Below are 6,304 nucleotides of genomic sequence, written 5' to 3' on the forward strand. Positions count from 1 at the left end.
TTAGAAGAAAAGGTCAGCAACTACTTTACTGACACAGTTTCAATTATTCGCTACTTTTAAATTTACCATATACATGTATATATTAATCTGGACAATGAATTGAGTTGAAACTTTTCATTGTTGTTGTACTGAAATGTATAACTGTTAGCTTAATCAACTTGTCAAGACTGGTTCTAAGTCTTATCTTGGACTAAACATAGACTTACCAATGTTGGTTTTGTTTGAAAGGCTTGAATCAACTGAGTTGAAAGCATGCAGATATTATAACCAAGAGCTCACATATCCCCTGCATGTTATAATGAAATAATGACATATCTATACCATAATTTAAATCGGACAAGTCTGCGCTGTAACAATAATATTATATAAGCCTACACATTAAGTATAATGTCCAGTCTGCCTGCACACCTACAGGAAGTATAAAGCCAAAAAAAGTTTGCACACTATTGGCCTTTTTCAAAACCTCGGAAAGAGCTTTTGACAGATCTGAAGTTTTTAGCTCAAGTCAATATATAGTTAGCAGTGTACATGCTGAAGATATAGAAGCTGAAATAAATGTAGGAGTACTGCACTAGGGTATCTTTGCACTATTCCTTTATGATGGTAGACCTTATCTTGGTTTAAAACGCAAACATTGATTTCAATTATTTAGGAGTGACATACTGCTTGCATTTAAAAATGAGGCAAGGGTTTATGGGTAAAATATTTGTATTTTAAAATGCCTTATCATGGGGTGCATGTCATTCACAACAAACTGTCAAAACAGTGAAAGATAACAGGCTATTGAGAACTTGCAGTGAGGTCTTACCACTCAATAAAACAGTGGTAATAAACTGTTTTGCCATTTCAAATAGTTTTTGAGTAGTTTCTTATGTAAAGAAATGTTTTCTTTACGTGAAAAAAGCTAGGTTTCAAGTGTGGGAATAATTGATAGTGTCAACATTAGTGGTAGCCTAGCTGTAGACTTCCTCTATCCTACTTTGAATTTTTGATTGTCTATAGGGGATTTCAATTTTAGAATACTTACATTGAGCTGCCACAAGTATCAATTAAGTTCAGTCTTCAGGGATGTGTAGGTTAGCATGGTTCTATACTGATGGCATAAATAGAAGATATTTTAAGTTTTTATGGAATCGGGAGGGGGATATTGTTTTAACATTGTCCCTCTGTCTGTCCGTCTGTTCAAATTTCGTTTCCACGCTAGTTCTCTTCAACTACTGGCTGGAATTCAATGAAACTTTATGGGAATCATCAATATCAAGAGGAGATGCGCATATCGTCGGCTTGTTCCAGTCAGACCTTTTAACTCAGAGTTATGGCCCTTGATTAGTTATGCATTAGAGCAAAAATCTTTTCTGCGCTACTTTTCTGCAACTACTGGCTGGATTTCAACGAAACTTTATACCAAGAGGAGATGCCCATATCGTGGGCTTGTTCCGGTCAGACACTTTAACTCGGAGTTATGGCCCTTGATTAGTTATGCAGTATACATAAATCTTGTATTTACTCCCCCAAAATTTTTGTGTATTGGCACCAGTGAAAATATGAAAAATATGTTTCACTGCAGTGATATATAAATTTTTACAGTGAAAATACAGAAAATGAACTATGCATTTTATTTCTTCAATATTTCATTTAAAAATAAATAAAATCATTATTACAATAAAGTTTCAGAGTGTACTCTCACTTGGTCAACACAGTCAAAGGGGGTTATGTCCACAATTTTAAAATGGACAAAAAAGAGAGAGGAGAGAAAAAAAACATGAAAGAAAACAAAATCTAGCAAAAGCCCTTGATAAGTTAATGTAAGTAAAGTCTCTAATATTCCTTAGTAATGTACAAAATTGGTCTTTATGTTCATTGGGTTATTTCAGTGCTGCATAAAATGTTTGTATTCTAATTTAAAAGCAAAAGTATCCCGATTGACCAGTGCTATATCTAAGCTGATCATTTTAAAGTAAATAAAGCTAAAAATAGATATTTCTTGTACTATTTTTAGGAATGCAAACAGAATGAAGAGGAAATCAATGTATAATGGAAATTTTCAGTATTACATAAGTAAACAGACTAACTTTGAATATCCCTGCACTACTTCAAGAGTTCTGAAAATGTCAAACTGTTACAGAATCAAAGGAGTAACTTGTAACTTAAGTTAATGATCAGATGGATTTATCTATGACATTTGTATTGTTCTAATTCCTAAAGGCCAACATACTTTCCTGGAACTGTCATGCATAAGCTGGAATTCCCAATTTACCGGGATTTCTTTTGGAATTCTTAATATGCATATTGTATGGCAGTGCTTCAATATATTCTTTTTTTTCTAATATGTCATATAACATTATAGTAAGTTATTTTTTTTGTATCCCAATCATGGAAATAGCATTTAAGTAGCATTTATACTGAATATATTTGACATTAATTAATTAATTAATTTGGAAGATTTTCATAAGCTGATGTGACGGAGCAAATATAGAGCTGTACCAGCCTGCATACCGTCACCTTAGTGCAATAACTGGTTAACTCCTATTAAATTTAGAAGTACTTAAACCTGTTACTGCACTTAAGTGATAACACATGTAAAGTCTAACGTTACTTTACCCTATATTTTGGTCCCTCAATTTTCAGGACAATGTATCTGCATATTTCATTCCTCATAGCTAAAACTGGATTCTTCAGTTCCAAAGCTGAACAAGTCTGCCATTCAAAAGCAGCAGGATACACTTAAGGAACAACAGTGTAATTATTGCATTAACCTTTAGAATTACTGTAACAGACATGTGCACTTTGACTTCGGAACAGTCCGTTTTATATATATAAAACAAAATGTTTAATATGAAAGCAACAACATTGAGCAGCAAACTTTTATACTGCTGATATTTTAAAAATTATCAATTTTGTAGATATCTAGATGAGAATTAGAAGTTGGTCAACTAACAGTGTAGAGCCTGGTCAGACTGCATGGTGCCCATAAAGTGAACAAAATATATGTTTTTAAAGCCCAATAACAAGAAAAATACAAGACAAAATGAAAGAAAAATATAAATGAAAAATAAATAGACATAATTATATTAATAAAAAGACATATACATGTAAATGAAAAATTAAAACCAGCAGATCAATTTTGACCAAACTTCATAGAAATATGCTATTAGTAACAGATTTCCTTTTTCTTACAACCCAAAAATCGAAGCATAACTTAATATTAAGATGTATAAGGGTAAAACGTATTTCTTCTGCAGTAAATAGCCTTATATTAGGATTAACATGTCACTTTCCTATGTGATTGATCCATAATTTGCTTAACTCTGTCTTTACAATATATATTGCCTCTTCCCATATATCACCCAGGAGATATATTAGATGATAGAAGAATAAGGACACCAAAAAACATCCCACATAGTTGCCAGTCAACTGGTAACTGAATAGAAATTCCATCATAGCTTCCTGTGTAATAATATAACAGACAATGATAATACAACATTGTAAGTGAATTACAAACTGTTTTGTTGTATGACTGCACTGGCCATCTTCAATAAATCAGAAGTATTTGGAAGCCAGAATTTACCATTAATGAGTATAATGAAATACTGTTGGTTATTTAGGTTAGAGTGAGAAAAAAATCCATTTTTAGTTCTAATTTATAAAGTTATTTTCTTTTTAATATTATATTCAAAGCATATCCTCTACATGCATAAATGGAGTTGAGAATGATCACCACTATGAGATGTTGCGTTTCTAAATCAAATCTTCAAATCTCTTAGTAAAGGTCAAGACTTAGAGGTCACAGATGTATTAAGGGATTTGTGGCCAAGGACAAGGTCATATTGAGGTCATGGTCAAATGAAAATGTGTAGATGTAGTCTAGAATTGAAGCATTTTATAAAAAAATGTTCTCATTATTGAGACTGAGACTTTACAGCATAATAGAGGCCATTATAAGCATTGTCAACAGGTCACCTGAAATGATGCAATGTCCAGATCTTGTCCATGGCATATCTTCTACATGGATACTTTGTGTATTTCTTGATATACTTGTTCACCTCATGAGACATAATGTCATGCACGTGAACTAGGTCTGTAGGTCAAAGGTCATAGGAAAATGTTTGTTCAGAGCAGAACTTCTACATGCATTGAAGGATTTTATTGTTATGTGGCACAAATGTTAACCATTACTTGGCAGAATGTTACTTTGAAAATTCATGTTCCCATGGCCAAGGTCAATGATGCATAGATGTCAAAGGTAAGATAAAAAAGTATGTGTCTGGACAATTTAGTTTATACAATTTACGGATAATATCATAAATGTTCTCAATAATGAGACCAGCGTTAATCCAGGTCATTATCTAAGTCAGTGTCACCAGAGATGACCAGATTTTGGCCAGAGCATATCGTCTTCATGTATGGAAGGATTTTAGTAGTACTTGATACAAATGTCCACCACCATAAAAGGGTGAAGAGCTCAATCTCGTAGGAAAAAAGTTGTCCAGAGCAGAACTTTTATATACAAAGAGAGACTTTATATAACTTGGTACAAATGTTCACTCACATGATTCAGGTCCCTGTGGCCAAGGTCAGGGTCATACCGAGAGGACAACGGTCAGATAAAACATGAAAATGTGTAATGGTCAGTTTGATAGTTTTTAATTAAAGGATTATGTAATAAATACGTACAATTATGAGAATGAATATTGCCAGCATAATTCAGGGTAATATATGCAAGGTCAAGATATCTGGAAGGCGCCTTTAACATGCATTGAAGGATCTTATTTTTTTCTTGACACAAATGTTCATCATATGATGAGACACATGACGCAGGTCTCAAGGTCAAAGGTTAAGGTAACACTTAGTGGTCAAAGGGAAGACAGTTTTGTCATAGTGAAACATATTAAATAGTCCTTTAAAGTGAATAAGGTCATAGGTCATATGAGAGTATTACACACATGTATATATACATGATCATTAAGTAATCTTGGATTGAGAGATATTAATGTAAACATATTATGAGAATAAGCATTTGTGATGAGTGTATTGTGTGAAAAATTGGCACTCTTGATGTCCATTAAAATGCTGAAAGCCTTTGTCTCATGTAAAGAAAAGTATGACTTGTCTATGGACAAACCATTACATTCAAGGCAAAGAGAGGGATGTAGTATCATTTAACTTCAGTAATGACATTAGCACTCAAGACAATTGAATCAGCATACACATTAAAGGCACTTGTTGGCATAAGTGTAAGAAACCTAAAGATGTGCAACAATTAAACTTACATCGCTTATGAAAAACAGACACATTGCAACGTTAATGATAGGCAAAAGCATTTGCATATACATTCAAGTAAGCTGAACAACAACATACTAGAAAAACTGGGATATAAAGAAGAAATATAAACGTAATTCAGACAATGTAATTTAATTGTACATATTTCAATGCTTACGAGAATTGAGAACAAACTTCACATAAATGGCAATTTAAATAGATCAATATGTATATTCATTATAAGAATGCAATTAAAACATTCCTAATATGATATAAATCAACCCCCAGAGTTTAGAGAAAAGTATTGCAACTATCAAAGAGCAAACAAACAAATAAAAAAAAGTTGAGAGCAAACATACATGTCCAAGGAAATTGAGAGCAAACATACATGTCCAAGGAAATTGAGAGCAAACATACATGTCCAAGGAAATTGAGAGCAAGCATACATGTCCAAGGAAATTGAGAGCAAGCATACATAACAAAAGGATTGAAATTAAACTAGCAAATTCGAGGCAATTTAAAGCAAACATACATATTCAAGGCAATTGAGAGTAAACATACATGTTTAAGGCATTTGAGGGCAAAAAGATATCTAAGGTTACTCAGAGATCAGAATCAAATAAAACTAAATATAACACATGTTAGGTAATTCAGATTAAACTTCAAGGTAATTCAAAGTTTAAATATTTAAACATATCAATGCATATAAAAAGGAGTCAAGCAGAAATTGTCTCAATTATTCATCAACAATGGCGTTAAATACTCCTTGAAATATTTGTATTATTTGATAGGAAACAAAATATTTTCTTTTTCTTGCCTTTCCTACCAAAAGCAATGTCCTCTAAGAGATTAAATGTTTAGTAGTCTATTGAGACTGTAGAAGGAAAAACACAATGTCCCAAATCTATCAACCATCTTGATATAAGAGGGAGTGCTAGCAATGTTTTATCTTTCCATTATTCAACTGTCTCCATCAAAATGTTTTGACAGCTTATCCATTTTATGGGATGGTTTAGACTAAATTATATCAGTGTTTACATTTAGA

Source organism: Ruditapes philippinarum, unplaced genomic scaffold (genome assembly GCF_026571515.1).
Source record: "Ruditapes philippinarum isolate M1 unplaced genomic scaffold, ASM2657151v2 ctg459_1_1_1_1, whole genome shotgun sequence".
In the NCBI taxonomy this organism is placed as follows: Eukaryota; Metazoa; Mollusca; class Bivalvia; order Venerida; family Veneridae; genus Ruditapes; species Ruditapes philippinarum.